This window comes from Ambystoma mexicanum, chromosome 2q (genome assembly GCF_040938575.1).
Source record: "Ambystoma mexicanum isolate Mex_15411 chromosome 2q, UKY_AmexF1_1, whole genome shotgun sequence".
In the NCBI taxonomy this organism is placed as follows: domain Eukaryota; kingdom Metazoa; phylum Chordata; class Amphibia; order Caudata; family Ambystomatidae; genus Ambystoma; species Ambystoma mexicanum.
In genome coordinates, this window is record NC_090924.1 from 50,180,305 (window position 1) to 50,203,595 (window position 23,291).

Below are 23,291 nucleotides of genomic sequence, written 5' to 3' on the forward strand. Positions count from 1 at the left end.
GGGGGCCGCCTTCGAACCTATGCATCAGGCCACTCTCAAGTTCCTTTCGTGGAAAACGCCTTTTATTGTGGCCATCATCCCTGCCAGGAGGGTAGTTGAGATCCAGGCCCTGTCCTGCAAGCGGCCTTATCTGACTTTTCACATCACGAGGGTGGTGCTGCGGGCGCACCCTTCCTTCATGCCAAAGGTTCCGTCAGAATTCCACCTCAACAAACATTTGGTGTTGCCTGTGTTTTTTCCGAAGAGTTTACGGAAGATGTCTCAACCTTTCGTGAACTTTGGTCCTGTGAACCATGGGAAAGCTTGGTCCAAGGCTTCCATTTCCAGGTGGCTCTCCGCCTGTATTACACACTGTCACCGTTTGGCAAACCGACCAATGCCTGACCGGCTGAGAGCTCATTCGACCAGAGCGATCGCTGCGACGACTTCGTTCCTGTCTGGTGTGCCCCTGCTGGACATCTGCAGGGCTGCTATGTGGAGGTCTACACACACCTTCACAAGATTCTACAGCGTCGAAAGGGATTCCAGAGAGGACTCCAGGGTCGGCCAAGCAGTGCTACGCAACCTGTTCCCTTGAAGGTGAGCCTGTTCTGGAGGTAACAGTAATTGCTTCTGTTGAGCCTTGCCACCTCACGTCGTTGTGTATTTCTGTACTGCTATTCTTTATGTGAATCCATGCCAGACCCCATGCTGGAGAAGGAACAAGTTACTTACCTGTAACTGTTGTACTCTTTCGTCCTGTCCCCTTTCCTCCATACTGCATGGGCGCCTCTCGTTAGGGAAGGGAGACGGAACCTTTTTCACCAGAAGAAATCTTCCCATTTAAATTTAGAGGCACGCGGGGGCGTAGCCCTGGGAGCATGCGCTCGCCTGACTCTGCCCACCGGCGCCAGTCCCCTTTTCCGCGTCAACAGGAACAGGCCCATTTACCAAGCGCTCCTGGGATTGTCTTCGGACATGTAATACCACGCGCTCTTCCCTGGATACTTTCTTCTGTCTTTCCTCCCCGATGCATTTCGACTTCAGCGGGCTTCAGCAGATGTCCAGCCTGCGAGGTGCTCTTCCCTACATCGGATCCCCACGTTCTTTGCCTCCGCTGCCTTGGCCCCGACCATGGATGGGAGGGTTGCACAAAATGCAAAGCACATTCTTTGCGTGCTTTGACTAGCTAGGTGGACAGAGCTCTTCGAGAAATCGCCCCCAGAGGACTTGAAGGACTTTTGTCAGTCATAAGTCAAGGCCTAAGGGAGGGCTGCTCTTTTCCAGTGCACCCCGCAAGGGCGACTTCTTCCCAAGGAAACGCCCAGACGGGAGGAACCGCTCAGTTTCTCACACCAGCACGGGTACCGAGGCTAATTCAGCTACCGGCGGCCAGGCCGAGGGGTCTGTAGATCCTTCCAGAGACAGTGCTGAGAGACCGCAAGGTTCTTTTACCGGGTGTACACCTGAGGGGCTATGCACTTGTACCTGCAACATGGCAGAGGGGGCGCCTGTACCCAGCACTACCGGCAACTCTGCTGAGGGTGACATTCCTACCAGGCCTCGGCCTGAGGTGCAGGGTAGGTCTCATGCTCCATCGCCAAGAGTCCTGGAGGAGGCCGGGCCCAGTGAGCCAAGCACCATGACTTTGGCACATGGCATGCAGCTCGACAAGATGGCCACCACGCCAGATAAGATGGCCGCCCGAGGAATGCAGCAGGTGGGAGAACGAGTTACAAGGTGGGACTGGTGTCAACCAGCTACGTGGCCTACAGTTTATCCTTCAGCAGCACAGGACAGGTTTACCCCGCAAACAGCTAGACAGAGTATGCAGCGGCATCAGCAGCCGTCCGCTACCTGTCAATATCACCTGCCAACCCACGGGCCTGCGACGACAGGTTCTTTGAAAAGTTCCTCATGCTCATGTCCTCAGATGGGGTCCTTCCTTAGGGATGTAATCATGGACATGCTCGCTCTGGCCCCTCCCCCTGCACCTATAGTTATTCCTCCTATAGCTCCAGCACTGCAGGCCCCGTTGCAGCCCCTGCTGCCAAGCCGGCTCCTTCGATTCTGGCGCCCCTGCCTTCCACTGTTCAGGCGGTTCCGTACTAGCCTCTGCTGCAGCCTCCGGCTCCGGTCTCCACACCTCAGCCCTCGGCGCCCAGCACCCCTCCACTCGTTCCAGACAAGCCGGACACCCTGGTGGATGCAGATGAGAAAAAGACCTCGACACACCATCAACAGTCTAGGCCTTCCACGAATGACTCACAGGTCTGGCAGAGTGAAGGCTTCAGCCCCGGCGTGGGAACTCAACGTGGTACTGACAAGGCTCATGGGGGCCGCCTTCGAACCTATGCATCAGGCCACTCTCAAGTTCCTTTCGTGGAAAGCGCCTTTTATTGTGGTCATCATCCCTGCCAGGAGGGTAGTTGAGATCCAGGCCCTGTCCTGCAAGCAGCCTTATCTGACTTTTCACATCACGAGGGTGGTGCTGCGGGCGCACCCTTCCTTCATGCCAAAGCTTCCGTCAGAATTCCATCTCAACAAACATTTGGTGTTGCCTGTGTTTTTTCCGACACCTTTGTCGCTGGCTGGAAGGACTTTGCACTCGCTGGATGTGGCGCGTGCTCTGAAGTTCTATGTGGCACGCACAAAGAGTTTACGGAAGATGTCTCAACCTTTCGTGAACTTTGGTCCTGTGAACCATGGGAAAGCTTGGTCCAAGGCTTCCATTTCCAGGTTGCTCTCCGCCTGTATTACACACTGTCACCGTTTGGCAAACCGACCAATGCCTGACCGGCTGAGAGCTCATTCCACCAGAGCGATCGCTGCGACGACTTCGTTCCTGTCTGGTGTGCCCCTGCTGGACATCTGCAGGGCTGCTATGTGGAGGTCTACACACACCTTCACAAGATTCTACAGCGTCGAAAGGGATTCCAGAGAGGACTCCAGGGTCGGCCAAGCAGTGCTACGCAACCTGTTCCCTTGAAGGTGAGCCTGTTCCGGAGGTAACAGTAATTGCTTCTGTTGAGCCTTGCCACCTCACGTCGTTGTGTATTTCTGTACTGCTATTCTTTATGTGAATCCATGCCAGACCCCATGCTGGAGAAGGAACAAGTTACATACCTGTAACTGTTGTACTCTTTCGTCCTGTCCCCTTTCCTCCATACTGCATGGGCGCCTCTCGTTAGGGAAGGGAGACGGAACCTTTTTCACCAGAAGAAATCTTCCCATTTAAATTTAGAGGTACGCGGGGGCGTAGCCCTGGGAGCATGCGCTCGCCTCACTCTGCCCACCCGCGCCAATCCCCTTTTCCGCGTCAACAGGAACAGGCCCATTTCACCAGCGCTCCTGGGATTGTCTTCGGACATGTAATACCACGCGCTCTTCCCCGGATACTTTCTTCTGTCTTTCCTCCCCGATGCATTTCGACTTCAGCGGGCTTCAGCAGATGTCCAGCCTGCGAGGTGCTCTTCCCTACATCGGATCCCCACGTTCTTTGCCTCCGCTGCCTTGGCCCCGACCATGGATGGGAGGGTTGCACAAAATGCAAAGCACATTCTTTGCGTGCTTTGACTAGCTGGGTGGACAGAGCTCTTCGAGAAGTCGCCCCCAGAGGACTTGAAGGACTTTTGTCAGTCATAAGTCAAGGCCTAAGGGAGGGCTGCTCTTTTCCAGTGCACCCCGCAAGGGCGACTTCTTCCCAAGGAAACGCCCAGACGGGAGGAACCGCTCAGTTTCTCACACCAGCACGGGTACCGAGGCTAATTCAGCTACCGGCAGCCAGGCCGAGGGGTCTGTAGATCCTTCCAGAGACAGTGCTGAGAGACCGCAAGGTTCTTTTACCGGGTGTACACCTGAGGGGCTATGCACTTGTACCTGCAACATGGCAGAGGGGGCGCCTGTACCCAGCACTACCGGCAACTCTGCTGAGGGTGACATTCCTACCAGGCCTCGGCCTGAGGTGTAGGGTAGGTCTCATGCTCCATCGCCAAGAGTCCTGGAGGAGGCCGGGCCCAGTGAGCCAAGCACCATGACTTTGGCACGTGGCATGCAGCTCGACAAGATGGCCACCACGCCAGACAAGAGGGCCGCCCGAGGAATGCAGCAGGTGGGAGAACGAGTTACAAGGTGGGACTGGTGTCAACCAGCTACGTGGCCTACAGTTTATCCTTCAGCAGCACAGGACAGGTTTACCCCGCAAACAGCTAGACAGAGTATGCAGCGGCATCAGCAGCCGTCCGCTACCTGTCAATATCACCTGCCAACCCACGGGCCTGCGACGACAGGTTCTTTGAAAAGTTCCTCATGCTCATGTCCTCAGATGGGGTCCTTCCTTAGGGATGTAATCATGGACATGCTCGCTCTGGCCCCTCCCCCTGCACCTATAGTTATTCCTCCTATAGCTCCAGCACTGCAGGCCCCGTTGCAGCCCCTGCTGCCACGCCAGCTCCTTCGATTCTGGCGCCCCTGCCTTCCACTGTTCAGGCGGTTCCGTACTAGCCTCTGCTGCAGCCGCCGGCTCCGGTCTCCACACCTCAGCCCTCGGCGCCCAGCACCCCTCCACTCGTTCCAGACAAGCCGGACACCCTGGTGGATGCAGACGAGGAAAAAGACCTCGACACACCATCAACAGTCTAGGCCTTCCACGAATGACTCACAGGTCTGGCAGAGTGAAGGCTTCAGCCCCGGCGTGGGAACTCAACGTGGTACTGACAAGGCTCATGGGGGCCGCCTTCGAACCTATGCATCAGGCCACTCTCAAGTTCCTTTCGTGGAAAACGCCTTTTATTGTGGCCATCATCCCTGCCAGGAGGGTAGTTGAGATCCAGGCCCTGTCCTGCAAGAGGCCTTATCTGACTTTTCACATCACGAGGGTGGTGCTGCGGGCGCACCCTTCCTTCATGCCAAAGGTTCCGTCAGAATTCCACCTCAACAAACATTTGGTGTTGCCTGTGTTTTTTCCGACACCTTTGTCGCTGGCTGGAAGGACTTTGCACTCGCTGGATGTGGCGCGTGCTCTGAAGTTCTATGTGGCACGCACAAAGAGTTTACGGAAGATGTCTCAACCTTTCGTGAACTTTGGTCCTGTGAACCATGGGAAAGCTTGGTCCAAGGCTTCCATTTCCAGGTGGCTCTCCGCCTGTATTACACACTGTCACCGTTTGGCAAACCGACCAATGCCTGACCGGCTGAGAGCTCATTCCACCAGAGCGATCGCTGCGACGACTTCGTTCCTGTCTGGTGTGCCCCTGCTGGACATCTGCAGGGCTGCTATGTGGAGGTCTACACACCTTCACAAGATTCTACAGCGTCGAAAGGGATTCCAGAGAGGACTCCAGGGTCGGCCAAGCAGTGCTACGCAACCTGTTCCCTTGAAGGTGAGCTTGTTCCGGAGGTAACAGTAATTGCTTCTGTTGAGCCTTGCCACCTCACGTCGTTGTGTGTTTCTGTACTGCTATTTATTCTTTATGTGAATCCATGCCAGACCCCATGCTGGAGAAGGAACAAGTTACTTACCTGTAACTGTTGTACTCTTTCGTCCTGTCCCCTTTCCTCCATACTGCATGGGCGCCTCTCGTTAGGGAAGGGAGACGGAACCTTTTTCACCAGAAGAAATCTTCCCATTTAAATTTAGAGGCACGCGGGGGCGTAGCCCTGGGAGCATGCGCTCGCCTGACTCTGCCCACCGGCGCCAGTCCCCTTTTCCGCGTCAACAGGAACAGGCCCATTTCACCTGCGCTCCTGGGATTGTCTTCGGACATGTAATACCACACGCTCTTCCCCGGATACTTTCTTCTGTCTTTCCTCCCCGATGCATTTCGACTTCAGCGGGCTTCAGCAGATGTCCAGCCTGCGAGGTGCTCTTCCCTACATCGGATCCCCACGTTCTTTGCCTCCGCTGCCTTGGCCCCGACCATGGATGGGAGGGTTGCACAAAATGCAAAGCACATTCTTTGCGTGCTTTGACTAGCTAGGTGGACAGAGCTCTTCGAGAAGTCGCCCCCAGAGGACTTGAAGGACTTTTGTCAGTCATAAGTCAAGGCCTAAGGGAGGGCTGCTCTTTTCCAGTGCACCCCGCAAGGGCGACTTCTTCCCAAGGAAACGCCCAGACGGGAGGAACCGCTCAGTTTCTCACACCAGCACGGGTACCGAGGCTAATTCAGCTACCGGCCGCCAGGCCGAGGGGTCTGTAGATCCTTCCAGAGACAGTGCTGAGAGACCGCAAGGTTCTTTTACCGGGTGTACACCTGAGGGGCTATGCACTTGTACCTGCAACATGGCAGAGGGGGCGCCTGTACCCAGCACTACCGGCAACTCTGCTGAGGGTGACATTCCTACCAGGCCTCGGCCTGAGGTGCAGGGTAGGTCTCATGCTCCATCGTCAAGAGTCCTGGAGGAGGCCGGGCCCAGTGAGCCAAGCACCATGACTTTGGCATGTGGCATGCAGCTCGACAAGATGGCCACCACGCCAGACAAGATGGCCGCCCGAGGAATGCAGCAGGTGGGAGAACGAGTTACAAGGTGGGACTGGTGTCAACCAGCTACGTGGCCTACAGTTTATCCTTCAGCAGCACAGGACAGGTTTACCCCGCAAACAGCTAGACAGAGTATGCAGCGGCATCAGCAGCCGTCCGCTACCTGTCAATATCACCTGCCAACCCACGGGCCTGCGACGACAGGTTCTTTGAAAAGTTCCTCATGCTCATGTCCTCAGATGGGGTCCTTCCTTAGGGATGTAATCATGGACATGCTCGCTCTGGCCCCTCCCCCTGCACCTATAGTTTTTCCTCCTATAGCTCCAGCACTGCAGGCCCTGTTGCAGCCCCTGCTGCCACGCCGGCTCCTTCGATTCTGGTGCCCCTGCCTTCCACTGTTCAGGCGGTTCCGTACTAGCCTCTGCTGCAGCCTCCGGCTCCGGTCTCCACACCTCAGCCCTCGGCGCCCAGCACCCCTCCACTCGTTCCAGACAAGCCGGACACCCTGGTGGATGCAGACGAGGAAAAAGACCTCGACACACCATCAACAGTCTAGGCCTTCCACGAATGACTCACAGGTCTGGCAGAGTGAAGGCTTCAGCCCCGGCGTGGGAACTCAACGTGGTACTGACAAGGCTCATGGGGGCCGCCTTCGAACCTATGCATCAGGCCACTCTCAAGTTCCTTTCGTGGAAAACGCCTTTTATTGTGGCCATCATCCCTGCCAGGAGGGTAGTTGAGATCCAGGCCCTGTCCTGCAAGAGGCCTTATCTGACTTTTCACATCACGAGGGTGGTGCTGCGGGCGCACCCTTCCTTCATGCCAAAGGTTCCGTCAGAATTCCACCTCAACAAACATTTGGTGTTGCCTGTGTTTTTTCCGACACCTTTGTCGCTGGCTGGAAGGACTTTGCACTCGCTGGATGTGGCGCGTGCTCTGAAGTTCTATGTGGCACGCACAAAGAGTTTACGGAAGATGTCTCAACCTTTCGTGAACTTTGGTCCTGTGAACCATGGGAAAGCTTGGTCCAAGGCTTCCATTTCCAGGTGGCTCTCCGCCTGTATTACACACTGTCACCGTTTGGCAAACCGACCAATGCCTGACCGGCTGAGAGCTCATTCCACCAGAGCGATCGCTGCGACGACTTCGTTCCTGTCTGGTGTGCCCCTGCTGGACATCTGCAGGGCTGCTATGTGGAGGTCTACACACACCTTCACAAGATTCTACAGCGTCGAAAGGGATTCCAGAGAGGACTCCAGGGTCGGCCAAGCAGTGCTACGCAACCTGTTCCCTTGAAGGTGAGCCTGTTCCGGAGGTAACAGTAATTACTTCTGTTGAGCCTTGCCACCTCACGTCGTTGTGTATTTCTGTACTGCTATTTATTCTTTATGTGAATCCATGCCAGACCCCATGCTGGAGAAGGAACAAGTTACTTACCTGTAACTGTTGTACTCTTTCGTCCTGTCCCCTTTCCTCCATACTGCATGGGCGCCTCTCGTTAGGGAAGGGAGACGGAACCTTTTTCACCAGAAGAAATCTTCCCATTTAAATTTAGAGGCACGCGGGGGCGTAGCCCTGGGAGCATGCGCTCGCCTGACTCTGCCCACCGGCGCCAGTCCCCTTTTCCGCGTCAACAGGAACAGGCCCATTTCACCTGCGCTCCTGGGATTGTCTTCGGACATGTAATACCACGCGCTCTTCCCCGGATACTTTCTTCTGTCTTTCCTCCCCGATGCATTTCGACTTCAGCGGGCTTCAGCAGATGTCCAGCCTGCGAGGTGCTCTTCCCTACATCGGATCCCCACGTTCTTTGCCTCCGCTGCCTTGGCCCCGACCATGGATGGGAGGGTTGCACAAAATGCAAAGCACATTCTTTGCGTGCTTTGACTAGCTAGGTGGACAGAGCTCTTCGAGAAGTCGCCCCCAGAGGACTTGAAGGACTTTTGTCAGTCATAAGTCAAGGCCTAAGGGAGGGCTGCTCTTTTCCAGTGCACCCCGCAAGGGCGACTTCTTCCCAAGGAAACGCCCAGACGGGAGGAACCGCTCAGTTTCTCACACCAGCACGGGTACCGAGGCTAATTCAGCTACCGGCGGCCAGGCCGAGGGGTCTGTAGATCCTTCCAGAGACAGTGCTGAGAGACCGCAAGGTTCTTTTACCGGGTGTACACCTGAGGGGCTATGCACTTGTACCTGCAACATGGCAGAGGGGGCGCCTGTACCCAGCACTACCGGCAACTCTGCTGAGGGTGACAATCCTACCAGGCCTCGGCCTGAGGTGCAGGCTAGGTCTCATGCTCCATCGCCAAGAGTCCTGGAGGAGGCCGGGCCCAGTGAGCCAAGCACCATGACTTTGGCACATGGCATGCAGCTCGACAAGATGGCCACCACGCCAGACAAGATGGCCGCCCGAGGAATGCAGCAGGTGGGAGAACGAGTTACAAGGTGGGACTGGTGTCAACCAGGTACGTGGCCTACAGTTTATCCTTCAGCAGCACAGGACAGGTTTACCCCGCAAACAGCTAGACAGAGTATGCAGCGGCATCAGCTGCCGTCCGCTACCTGTCAATATCACCTGCCAACCCACGGGCCTGCGCCGACAGGTTCTTTGAAAAGTTCCTCAGATGGGGTCCTTCCTTAGGGATGTAATCATGGACATGCTCGCTCTGGCCCCTCCCCCTGCACCTATAGTTATTCCTCCTATAGCTCCAGCACTGCAGGCCCCGTTGCAGCCCCTGCTGCCACGCCGGCTCCTTCGATTCTGGCGCCCCTGCCTTCCACTGTTCAGGCGGTTCCGTACTAGCCTCTGCTGCAGCCTCCGGCTCCGGTCTCCACACCGCAGCCCTCGGCGCCCAGCACCCCTCCACTCGTTCCAGACAAGCCGGACACCCTGATGGATGCAGACGAGGAAAAAGACCTCGACACACCATCAACAGTCTAGGCCTTCCACGAATGACTCACAGGTCTGGCAGAGTGAAGGCTTCAGCCCCGGCGTGGGAACTCAACGTGGTACTGACAAGGCTCATGGGGGCCGCCTTCGAACCTATGCATCAGGCCACTCTCAAGTTCCTTTCGTGGAAAACGCCTTTTATTGTGGCCATCATCCCTGCCAGGAGGGTAGTTGAGATCCAGGCCCTGTCCTGCAAGCCGCCTTATCTGACTTTTCACATCACGAGGGTGGTGCTGCGGGCGCACCCTTCCTTCATGCCAAAGGTTCCATCAGAATTCCACCTCAACAAACATTTGGTGTTGCCTGTGTTTTTTCCGAAGAGTTTACGGAAGATGTCTCAACCTTTCGTGAACTTTGGTCCTGTGAACCATGGGAAAGCTTGGTCCAAGGCTTCCATTTCCAGATGGCTCTCCGCCTGTATTACACACTGTCACCGTTTGGCAAACCGACCAATGCCTGACCGGCTGAGAGCTCATTCGACCAGAGCGATCGCTGCGACGACTTCGTTCCTGTCTGGTGTGCCCCTGCTGGACATCTGCAGGGCTGCTATGTGGAGGTCTACACACACCTTCACAAGATTCTACAGCGTCGAAAGGGATTCCAGAGAGGACTCCAGGGTCGGCCAAGCAGTGCTACGCAACCTGTTCCCTTGAAGGTGAGCCTGTTCCGGAGGTAACAGTAATTGCTTCTGTTGAGCCTTGCCACCTCACGTCGTTGTGTATTTCTGTACTGCTATTTATTCTTTATGTGAATCCATGCCAGACCCCATGCTGGAGAAGGAACAAGTTACTTACCTGTAACTGTTGTACTCTTTCGTCCTGTCCCCTTTCCTCCATACTGCATGGGCGCCTCTCGTTGGGGAAGGGAGACGGAACCTTTTTCACCAGAAGAAATCTTCCCATTTAAATTTAGAGGCACGCGGGGGCGTAGCCCTGGGAGCATGCGCTCGCCTGACTCTGCCCACCGGCGCCAGTCCCCTTTTCCGCGTCAACAGGAACAGGCCCATTTCACCAGCGCTCCTGGGATTGTCTTCGGACATGTAATACCACGCGCTCTTCCCCGGATACTTTCTTCTGTCTTTCCTCCCCGATGCATTTCGACTTCAGCGGGCTTCAGCAGATGTCCAGCCTGCGAGGTGCTCTTCCCTACATCGGATCCCCACGTTCTTTGCCTCCGCTGCCTTGGCCCCGACCATGGATGGGAGGGTTGCACAAAATGCAAAGCACATTCTTTTCGTGCTTTGACTAGCTAGGTGGACAGAGCTCTTCGAGAAGTCGCCCCCAGAGGACTTGAAGGACTTTTGTCAGTCATAAGTCAAGGCCTAAGGGAGGGCTGCTCTTTTCCAGTGCACCCCGCAAGGGCGACTTCTTCCCAAGGAAACGCCCAGACGGGAGGAACCGCTCAGTTTCTCACACCAGCACGGGTACCGAGGCTAATTCAGCTACCGGCCGCCAGGCCGAGGGGTCTGTAGATCCTTCCAGAGATAGTGCTGAGAGACCGCAAGGTTCTTTTACCGGGTGTACACCTGAGGGGCTTTGCACTTGTACCTGCAACATGGCAGAGGGGGCGCCTGTACCCAGCACTACCGGCAACTCTGCTGAGGGTGACATTCCTACCAGGCCTCGGCCTGAGGTGCAGGGTAGGTCTCATGCTCCATCGTCAAGAGTCCTGGAGGAGGCCGGGCCCAGTGAGCCAAGCACCATGACTTTGGCACGTGGCATGCAGCTCGACAAGATGGCCACCACGCCAGACAAGATGGCCGCCCGAGGAATGCAGCAGGTGGGAGAACGAGTTACAAGGTGGGACTGGTGTCAACCAGGTACGTGGCCTACAGTTTATCCTTCAGCAGCACAGGACAGGTTTACCCCGCAAACAGCTAGACAGAGTATGCAGCGGCATCAGCAGCTGTCCGCTACCCGTCAATATCACCTGCCAACCCACGGGCCTGCGACGACAGGTTCTTTGAAAAGTTCCTCATGCTCATGTCCTCAGATGGGGTCCTTCCTTAGGGATGTAATCATGGACATGCTCGCTCTGGCCCCTCCCCCTGCACCTATAGTTATTCCTCCTATAGCTCCAGCACTGCAGGCCCCGTTGCAGCCCCTGCTGCCAAGCCGGCTCCTTCGATTCTGGCGCCCCTGCCTTCCACTGTTCAGGCGGTTCCGTACTAGCCTCTGCTGCAGCCTCCGGCTCCGGTCTCCACACCTCAGCCCTCGGCGCCCAGCACCCCTCCACTCGTTCCAGACAAGCCGGACACCCTGGTGGATGCAGATGAGAAAAAGACCTCGACACACCATCAACAGTCTAGGCCTTCCACGAATGACTCACAGGTCTGGCAGAGTGAAGGCTTCAGCCCCGGCGTGGGAACTCAACGTGGTACTGACAAGGCTCATGGGGGCCGCCTTCGAACCTATGCATCAGGCCACTCTCAAGTTCCTTTCGTGGAAAGCGCCTTTTATTGTGGCCATCATCCCTGCCAGGAGGGTAGTTGAGATCCAGGCCCTGTCCTGCAAGCAGCCTTATCTGACTTTTCACATCACGAGGGTGGTGCTGCGGGCGCACCCTTCCTTCATGCCAAAGGTTCCGTCAGAATTCCATCTCAACAAACATTTGGTGTTCCCCTTTTTTTTTTTGACACCTTTGTCGCTGGCTGGAAGGACTTTGCACTCGCTGGATGTGGCGCGTGCTCTGAAGTTCTATGTGGCACGCACAAAGAGTTTACGGAAGATGTCTCAACCTTTCGTGAACTTTGGTCCTGTGAACCATGGGAAAGCTTGGTCCAAGGCTTCCATTTCCAGGTTGCTCTCCGCCTGTATTACACACTGTCACCGTTTGGCAAACCGACCAATGCCTGACCGGCTGAGAGCTCATTCCACCAGAGCGATCGCTGCGACGACTTCGTTCCTGTCTGGTGTGCCCCTGCTGGACATCTGCAGGGCTGCTATGTGGAGGTCTACACACACCTTCACAAGATTCTACAGCGTCGAAAGGGATTCCAGAGAGGACTCCAGGGTCGGCCAAGCAGTGCTACGCAACCTGTTCCCTTGAAGGTGAGCCTGTTCCGGAGGTAACAGTAATTGCTTCTGTTGAGCCTTGCCACCTCACGTCGTTGTGTATTTCTGTACTGCTATTCTTTATGTGAATCCATGCCAGACCCCATGCTGGAGAAGGAACAAGTTACATACCTGTAACTGTTGTACTCTTTCGTCCTGTCCCCTTTCCTCCATACTGCATGGGCGCCTCTCGTTAGGGAAGGGAGACGGAACCTTTTTCACCAGAAGAAATCTTCCCATTTAAATTTAGAGGTACGCGGGGGCGTAGCCCTGGGAGCATGCGCTCGCCTCACTCTGCCCACCGGCGCCAGTCCCCTTTTCCGCGTCAACAGGAACAGGCCCATTTCACCAGCGCTCCTGGGATTGTCTTCGGACATGTAATACCACGCGCTCTTCCCCGGATACTTTCTTCTGTCTTTCCTCCCCGATGCATTTCGACTTCAGCGGGCTTCAGCAGATGTCCAGCCTGCGAGGTGCTCTTCCCTACATCGGATCCCCACGTTCTTTGCCTCCGCTGCCTTGGCCCCGACCATGGATGGGAGGGTTGCACAAAATGCAAAGCACATTCTTTGCGTGCTTTGACTAGCTAGGTGGACAGAGCTCTTCGAGAAATCGCCCCCAGAGGACTTGAAGGACTTTTGTCAGTCATAAGTCAAGGCCTAAGGGAGGGCTGCTCTTTTCCAGTGCACCCCGCAAGGGCGACTTCTTCCCAAGGAAACGCCCAGACGGGAGGAACCGCTCAGTTTCTCACACCAGCACGGGTACCGAGGCTAATTCAGCTACCGGCGGCCAGGCCGAGGGGTCTGTAGATCCTTCCAGAGACAGTGCTGAGAGACCGCAAGGTTCTTTTACCGGGTGTACACCTGAGGGGCTATGCACTTGTACCTGCAACATGGCAGAGGGGGCGCCTGTACCCAGCACTACCGGCAACTCTGCTGAGGGTGACATTCCTACCAGGCCTCGGCCTGAGGTGCAGGGTAGGTCTCATGCTCCATCGCCAAGAGTCCTGGAGGAGGCCGGGCCCAGTGAGCCAAGCACCATGACTTTGGCACATGGCATGCAGCTCGACAAGATGGCCACCGCGCCAGATAAGATGGCCGCCCGAGGAATGCAGCAGGTGGGAGAACGAGTTACAAGGTGGGACTGGTGTCAACCAGCTACGTGGCCTACAGTTTATCCTTCAGCAGCACAGGACAGGTTTACCCCGCAAACAGCTAGACAGAGTATGCAGCGGCATCAGCAGCCGTCCGCTACCTGTCAATATCACCTGCCAACCCACGGGCCTGCGACGACAGGTTCTTTGAAAAGTTCCTCATGCTCATGTCCTCAGATGGGGTCCTTCCTTAGGGATGTAATCGTGGACATGCTCGCTCTGGCCCCTCCCCCTGCACCTATAGTTATTCCTCCTATAGCTCCAGCACTGCAGGCCCCGTTGCAGCCCCTGCTGCCAAGCCGGCTCCTTCGATTCTGGCGCCCCTGCCTTCCACTGTTCAGGCGGTTCCGTACTAGCCTCTGCTGCAGCCTCCGGCTCCGGTCTCCACACCTCAGCCCTCGGCGCCCAGCACCCCTCCACTCGTTCCAGACAAGCCGGACACCCTGGTGGATGCAGATGAGAAAAAGACCTCGACACACCATCAACAGTCTAGGCCTTCCACGAATGACTCACAGGTCTGGCAGAGTGAAGGCTTCAGCCCCGGCGTGGGAACTCAACGTGGTACTGACAAGGCTCATGGGGGCCGCCTTCGAACCTATGCATCAGGCCACTCTCAAGTTCCTTTCGTGGAAAGCGCCTTTTATTGTGGCCATCATCCCTGCCAGGAGGGTAGTTGAGATCCAGGCCCTGTCCTGCAAGCGGCCTTATCTGACTTTTCACATCACGAGGGTGGTGCTGCGGGCGCACCCTTCCTTCATGCCAAAGGTTCCGTCAGAATTCCATCTCAACAAACATTTGGTGTTCCCCTTTTTTTTTTTGACACCTTTGTCGCTGGCTGGAAGGACTTTGCACTCGCTGGATGTGGCGCGTGCTCTGAAGTTCTATGTGGCACGCACAAAGAGTTTACGGAAGATGTCTCAACCTTTCGTGAACTTTGGTCCTGTGAACCATGGGAAAGCTTGGTCCAAGGCTTCCATTTCCAGGTTGCTCTCCGCCTGTATTACACACTGTCACCGTTTGGCAAACCGACCAATGCCTGACCGGCTGAGAGCTCATTCCACCAGAGCGATCGCTGCGACGACTTCGTTCCTGTCTGGTGTGCCCCTGCTGGACATCTGCAGGGCTGCTATGTGGAGGTCTACACACACCATCACAAGATTCTACAGCGTCGAAAGGGATTCCAGAGAGGACTCCAGGGTCGGCCAAGCAGTGCTACGCAACCTGTTCCCTTGAAGGTGAGCCTGTTCCGGAGGTAACAGTAATTGCTTCTGTTGAGCCTTGCCACCTCACGTCGTTGTGTATTTCTGTACTGCTATTCTTTATGTGAATCCATGCCAGACCCCATGCTGGAGAAGGAACAAGTTACATACCTGTAACTGTTGTACTCTTTCGTCCTGTCCCCTTTCCTCCATACTGCATGGGCGCCTCTCGTTAGGGAAGGGAGACGGAACCTTTTTCACCAGAAGAAATCTTCCCATTTAAATTTAGAGGTACGCGGGGGCGTAGCCCTGGGAGCATGCGCTCGCCTCACTCTGCCCACCGGCGCCAGTCCCCTTTTCCGCGTCAACAGGAACAGGCCCATTTCACCAGCGCTCCTGGGATTGTCTTCGGACATGTAATACCACGCGCTCTTCCCCGGATACTTTCTTCTGTCTTTCCTCCCCGATGCATTTCGACTTCAGCGGGCTTCAGCAGATGTCCAGCCTGCGAGGTGCTCTTCCCTACATCGGATCCCCACGTTCTTTGCCTCCGCTGCCTTGGCCCCGACCATGGATGGGAGGGTTGCACAAAATGCAAAGCACATTCTTTGCGTGCTTTGACTAGCTAGGTGGACAGAGCTCTTCGAGAAATCGCCCCCAGAGGACTTGAAGGACTTTTGTCAGTCATAAGTCAAGGCCTAAGGGAGGGCTGCTCTTTTCCAGTGCACCCCGCAAGGGCGACTTCTTCCCAAGGAAACGCCCAGACGGGAGGAACCGCTCAGTTTCTCACACCAGCACGGGTACCGAGGCTAATTCAGCTACCGGCGGCCAGGCCGAGGGGTCTGTAGATCCTTCCAGAGACAGTGCTGAGAGACCGCAAGGTTCTTTTACCGGGTGTACACCTGAGGGGCTATGCACTTGTACCTGCAACATGGCAGAGGGGGCGCCTGTACCCAGCACTACCGGCAACTCTGCTGAGGGTGACATTCCTACCAGGCCTCGGCCTGAGGTGCAGGGTAGGTCTCATGCTCCATCGCCAAGAGTCCTGGAGGAGGCCGGGCCCAGTGAGCCAAGCACCATGACTTTGGCACATGGCATGCAGCTCGACAAGATGGCCACCACGCCAGATAAGATGGCCGCCCGAGGAATGCAGCAGGTGGGAGAACGAGTTACAAGGTGGGACTGGTGTCAACCAGCTACGTGGCCTACAGTTTATCCTTCAGCAGCACAGGACAGGTTTACCCCGCAAACAGCTAGACAGAGTATGCAGCGGCATCAGCAGCCGTCCGCTACCTGTCAATATCACCTGCCAACCCACGGGCCTGCGACGACAGGTTCTTTGAAAAGTTCCTCATGCTCATGTCCTCAGATGGGGTCCTTCCTTAGGGATGTAATCATGGACATGCTCGCTCTGGCCCCTCCCCCTGCACCTATAGTTATTCCTCCTATAGCTCCAGCACTGCAGGCCCCGTTGCAGCCCCTGCTGCCAAGCCGGCTCCTTCGATTCTGGCGCCCCTGCCTTCCACTGTTCAGGCGGTTCCGTACTAGCCTCTGCTGCAGCCTCCGGCTCCGGTCTCCACACCTCAGCCCTCGGCGCCCAGCACCCCTCCACTCGTTCCAGACAAGCCGGACACCCTGGTGGATGCAGATGAGAAAAAGACCTCGACACACCATCAACAGTCTAGGCCTTCCACGAATGACTCACAGGTCTGGCAGAGTGAAGGCTTCAGCCCCGGCGTGGGAACTCAACGTGGTACTGACAAGGCTCATGGGGGCCGCCTTCGAACCTATGCATCAGGCCACTCTCAAGTTCCTTTCGTGGAAAGCGCCTTTTATTGTGGTCATCATCCCTGCCAGGAGGGTAGTTGAGATCCAGGCCCTGTCCTGCAAGCGGCCTTATCTGACTTTTCACATCACGAGGGTGGTGCTGCGGGCGCACCCTTCCTTCATGCCAAAGGTTCCGTCAGAATTCCATCTCAACAAACATTTGGTGTTGCCTGTGTTTTTTCCGACACCTTTGTCGCTGGCTGGAAGGACTTTGCACTCGCTGGATGTGGCGCGTGCTCTGAAGTTCTATGTGGCACGCACAAAGAGTTTACGGAAGATGTCTCAACCTTTCGTGAACTTTGGTCCTGTGAACCATGGGAAAGCTTGGTCCAAGGCTTCCATTTCCAGGTTGCTCTCCGCCTGTATTACACACTGTCACCGTTTGGCAAACCGACCAATGCCTGACCGGCTGAGAGCTCATTCCACCAGAGCGATCGCTGCGACGACTTCGTTCCTGTCTGGTGTGCCCCTGCTGGACATCTGCAGGGCTGCTATGTGGAGGTCTACACACACCTTCACAAGATTCTACAGCGTCGAAAGGGATTCCAGAGAGGACTCCAGGGTCGGCCAAGCAGTGCTACGCAACCTGTTCCCTTGAAGGTGAGCCTGTTCCGGAGGTAACAGTAATTGCTTCTGTTGAGCCTTGCCACCTCACGTCGTTGTGTATTTCTGTACTGCTATTCTTTATGTGAATCCATGCCAGACCCCATGCTGGAGAAGGAACAAGTTACATACCTGTAACTGTTGTACTCTTTCGTCCTGTCCCCTTTCCTCCATACTGCATGGGCGCCTCTCGTTAGGGAAGGGAGACGGAACCTTTTTCACCAGAAGAAATCTTCCCATTTAAATTTAGAGGTATGCGGGGGCGTAGCCCTGGGAGCATGCGCTCGCCTCACTCTGCCCACCCGCGCCAATCCCCTTTTCCGCGTCAACAGGAACAGGCCCATTTCACCAGCGCTCCTGGGATTGTCTTCGGACATGTAATACCACGCGCTCTTCCCCGGATACTTTCTTCTGTCTTTCCTCCCCGATGCATTTCGACTTCAGCGGGCTTCAGCAGATGTCCAGCCTGCGAGGTGCTCTTCCCTACATCGGATCCCCACGTTCTTTGCCTCCGCTGCCTTGGCCCCGACCATGGATGGGAGGGTTGCACAAAATGCAAAGCACATTCTTTGCGTGCTTTGACTAGCTGGGTGGACAGAGCTCTTCGAGAAGTCGCCCCCAGAGGACTTGAAGGACTTTTGTCAGTCATAAGTCAAGGCCTAAGGGAGGGCTGCTCTTTTCCAGTGCACCCCGCAAGGGCGACTTCTTCCCAAGGAAACGCCCAGACGGGAGGAACCGCTCAGTTTCTCACACCAGCACGGGTACCGAGGCTAATTCAGCTACCGGCAGCCAGGCCGAGGGGTCTGTAGATCCTTCCAGAGACAGTGCTGAGAGACCGCAAGGTTCTTTTACCGGGTGTACACCTGAGGGGCTATGCACTTGTACCTGCAACATGGCAGAGGGGGCGCCTGTACCCAGCACTACCGGCAACTCTGCTGAGGGTGACATTCCTACCAGGCCTCGGCCTGAGGTGTAGGGTAGGTCTCATGCTCCATCGCCAAGAGTCCTGGAGGAGGCCGGGCCCAGTGAGCCAAGCACCATGACTTTGGCACGTGGCATGCAGCTCGACAAGATGGCCACCACGCCAGACAAGAGGGCCGCCCGAGGAATGCAGCAGGTGGGAGAACGAGTTACAAGGTGGGACTGGTGTCAACCAGCTACGTGGCCTACAGTTTATCCTTCAGCAGCACAGGACAGGTTTACCCCGCAAACAGCTAGACAGAGTATGCAGCGGCATCAGCAGCCGTCCGCTACCTGTCAATATCACCTGCCAACCCACGGGCCTGCGACGACAGGTTCTTTGAAAAGTTCCTCATGCTCATGTCCTCAGATGGGGTCCTTCCTTAGGGATGTAATCATGGACATGCTCGCTCTGGCCCCTCCCCCTGCACCTATAGTTATTCCTCCTATAGCTCCAGCACTGCAGGCCCCGTTGCAGCCCCTGCTGCCACGCCAGCTCCTTCGATTCTGGCGCCCCTGCCTTCCACTGTTCAGGCGGTTCCGTACTAGCCTCTGCTGCAGCCTCCGGCTCCGGTCTCCACACCTCAGCCCTCGGCGCCCAGCACCCCTCCACTCGTTCCAGACAAGCCGGACACCCTGGTGGATGCAGACGAGGAAAAAGACCTCGACACACCATCAACAGTCTAGGCCTTCCACGAATGACTCACAGGTCTGGCAGAGTGAAGGCTTCAGCCCCGGCGTGGGAACTCAACGTGGTACTGACAAGGCTCATGGGGGCCGCCTTCGAACCTATGCATCAGGCCACTCTCAAGTTCCTTTCGTGGAAAACGCCTTTTATTGTGGCCATCATCCCTGCCAGGAGGGTAGTTGAGATCCAGGCCCTGTCCTGCAAGAGGCCTTATCTGACTTTTCACATCACGAGGGTGGTGCTGCGGGCGCACCCTTCCTTCATGCCAAAGGTTCCGTCAGAATTCCACCTCAACAAACATTTGGTGTTGCCTGTGTTTTTTCCGACACCTTTGTCGCTGGCTGGAAGGACTTTGCACTCGCTGGATGTGGCGCGTGCTCTGAAGTTCTATGTGGCACGCACAAAGAGTTTACGGAAGATGTCTCAACCTTTCGTGAACTTTGGTCCTGTGAACCATGGGAAAGCTTGGTCCAAGGCTTCCATTTCCAGGTGGCTCTCCGCCTGTATTACACACTGTCACCGTTTGGCAAACCGACCAATGCCTGACCGGCTGAGAGCTCATTCCACCAGAGCGATCGCTGCGACGACTTCGTTCCTGTCTGGTGTGCCCCTGCTGGACATCTGCAGGGCTGCTATGTGGAGGTCTACACACACCTTCACAAGATTCTACAGCGTCGAAAGGGATTCCAGAGAGGACTCCAGGGTCGGCCAAGCAGTGCTACGCAACCTGTTCCCTTGAAGGTGAGCTTGTTCCGGAGGTAACAGTAATTGCTTCTGTTGAGCCTTGCCACCTCACGTCGTTGTGTGTTTCTGTACTGCTATTTATTCTTTATGTGAATCCATGCCAGACCCCATGCTGGAGAAGGAACAAGTTACTTACCTGTAACTGTTGTACTCTTTCGTCCTGTCCCCTTTCCTCCATACTGCATGGGCGCCTCTCGTTAGGGAAGGGAGACGGAACCTTTTTCACCAGAAGAAATCTTCCCATTTAAATTTAGAGGTACGCGGGGGCGTAGCCCTGGGAGCATGCGCTCGCCTGACTCTGCCCACCGGCGCCAGTCCCCTTTTCCGCGTCAACAGGAACAGGCCCATTTCACCAGCGCTCCTGGGATTGTCTTCGGACATGTAATACCACGCGCTCTTCCCCGGATACTTTCTTCTGTCTTTCCTCCCCGATGCATTTCGACTTCAGCGGGCTTCAGCAGATGTCCAGCCTGCGAGGTGCTCTTCCCTACATCGGATCCCCACGTTCTTTGCCTCGGCTGCCTTGGCCCCGACCATGGATGGGAGGGTTGCACAAAATGCAAAGCACATTCTTTGCGTGCTTTGACTAGCTAGGTGGACAGAGCTCTTCGAGAAGTCGCCCCCAGAGGACTTGAAGGACTTTTGTCAGTCATAAGTCAAGGCCTAAGGGAGGGCTGCTCTTTTCCAGTGCACCCCGCAAGGGCGACTTCTTCCCAAGGAAACGCCCAGACGGGAGGAACCGCTCAGTTTCTCACACCAGCACGGGTACCGAGGCTAATTCAGCTACCGGCCGCCAGGCCGAGGGGTCTGTAGATCCTTCCAGAGACAGTGCTGAGAGACCGCAAGGTTCTTTTACCGGGTGTACACCTGAGGGGCTATGCACTTGTACCTGCAACATGGCAGAGGGGGCGCCTGTACCCAGCACTACCGGCAACTCTGCTGAGGGTGACATTCCTACCAGGCCTCGGCCTGAGGTGCAGGGTAGGTCTCATGCTCCATCGTCAAGAGTCCTGGAGGAGGCCGGGCCCAGTGAGCCAAGCACCATGACTTTGGCATGTGGCATGCAGCTCGACAAGATGGCCACCACGCCAGACAAGATGGCCGCCCGAGGAATGCAGCAGGTGGGAGAACGAGTTACAAGGTGGGACTGGTGTCAACCAGCTACGTGGCCTACAGTTTATCCTTCAGCAGCACAGGACAGGTTTACCCCGCAAACAGCTAGACAGAGTATGCAGCGGCATCAGCAGCCGTCCGCTACCTGTCAATATCACCTGCCAACCCACGGGCCTGCGACGACAGGTTCTTTGAAAAGTTCCTCATGCTCATGTCCTCAGATGGGGTCCTTCCTTAGGGATGTAATCATGGACATGCTCGCTCTGGCCCCTCCCCCTGCACCTATAGTTATTCCTCCTATAGCTCCAGCACTGCAGGCCCCGTTGCAGCCCCTGCTGCCAAGCCGGCTCCTTCGATTCTGGCGCCCCTGCCTTCCACTGTTCAGGCGGTTCCGTACTAGCCTCTGCTGCAGCCTCCGGCTCCGGTCTCCACACCTCAGCCCTCGGCGCCCAGCACCCCTCCACTCGTTCCAGACAAGCCGGACACCCTGGTGGATGCAGATGAGAAAAAGACCTCGACACACCATCAACAGTCTAGGCCTTCCACGAATGACTCACAGGTCTGGCAGAGTGAAGGCTTCAGCCCCGGCGTGGGAACTCAACGTGGTACTGACAAGGCTCATGGGGGCCGCCTTCGAACCTATGCATCAGGCCACTCTCAAGTTCCTTTCGTGGAAAGCGCCTTTTATTGTGGCCATCATCCCTGCCAGGAGGGTAGTTGAGATCCAGGCCCTGTCCTGCAAGCAGCCTTATCTGACTTTTCACATCACGAGGGTGGTGCTGCGGGCGCACCCTTCCTTCATGCCAAAGGTTCCGTCAGAATTCCATCTCAACAAACATTTGGTGTTCCCCTTTTTTTTTTTGACACCTTTGTCGCTGGCTGGAAGGACTTTGCACTCGCTGGATGTGGCGCGTGCTCTGAAGTTCTATGTGGCACGCACAAAGAGTTTACGGAAGATGTCTCAACCTTTCGTGAACTTTGGTCCTGTGAACCATGGGAAAGCTTGGTCCAAGGCTTCCATTTCCAGGTTGCTCTCCGCCTGTATTACACACTGTCACCGTTTGGCAAACCGACCAATGCCTGACCGGCTGAGAGCTCATTCCACCAGAGCGATCGCTGCGACGACTTCGTTCCTGTCTGGTGTGCCCCTGCTGGACATCTGCAGGGCTGCTATGTGGAGGTCTACACACACCTTCACAAGATTCTACAGCGTCGAAAGGGATTCCAGAGAGGACTCCAGGGTCGGCCAAGCAGTGCTACGCAACCTGTTCCCTTGAAGGTGAGCCTGTTCCGGAGGTAACAGTAATTGCTTCTGTTGAGCCTTGCCACCTCACGTCGTTGTGTATTTCTGTACTGCTATTCTTTATGTGAATCCATGCCAGACCCCATGCTGGAGAAGGAACAAGTTACATACCTGTAACTGTTGTACTCTTTCGTCCTGTCCCCTTTCCTCCATACTGCATGGGCGCCTCTCGTTAGGGAAGGGAGACGGAACCTTTTTCACCAGAAGAAATCTTCCCATTTAAATTTAGAGGTACGCGGGGGCGTAGCCCTGGGAGCATGCGCTCGCCTCACTCTGCCCACCGGCGCCAGTCCCCTTTTCCGCGTCAACAGGAACAGGCCCATTTCACCAGCGCTCCTGGGATTGTCTTCGGACATGTAATACCACGCGCTCTTCCCCGGATACTTTCTTCTGTCTTTCCTCCCCGATGCATTTCGACTTCAGCGGGCTTCAGCAGATGTCCAGCCTGCGAGGTGCTCTTCCCTACATCGGATCCCCACGTTCTTTGCCTCCGCTGCCTTGGCCCCGACCATGGATGGGAGGGTTGCACAAAATGCAAAGCACATTCTTTGCGTGCTTTGACTAGCTAGGTGGACAGAGCTCTTCGAGAAATCGCCCCCAGAGGACTTGAAGGACTTTTGTCAGTCATAAGTCAAGGCCTAAGGGAGGGCTGCTCTTTTCCAGTGCACCCCGCAAGGGCGACTTCTTCCCAAGGAAACGCCCAGACGGGAGGAACCGCTCAGTTTCTCACACCAGCACGGGTACCGAGGCTAATTCAGCTACCGGCGGCCAGGCCGAGGGGTCTGTAGATCCTTCCAGAGACAGTGCTGAGAGACCGCAAGGTTCTTTTACCGGGTGTACACCTGAGGGGCTATGCACTTGTACCTGCAACATGGCAGAGGGGGCGCCTGTACCCAGCACTACCGGCAACTCTGCTGAGGGTGACATTCCTACCAGGCCTCGGCCTGAGGTGCAGGGTAGGTCTCATGCTCCATCGCCAAGAGTCCTGGAGGAGGCCGGGCCCAGTGAGCCAAGCACCATGACTTTGGCACATGGCATGCAGCTCGACAAGATGGCCACCACGCCAGATAAGATGGCCGCCCGAGGAATGCAGCAGGTGGGAGAACGAGTTACAAGGTGGGACTGGTGTCAACCAGCTACGTGGCCTACAGTTTATCCTTCAGCAGCACAGGACAGGTTTACCCCGCAAACAGCTAGACAGAGTATGCAGCGGCATCAGCAGCCGTCCGCTACCTGTCAATAT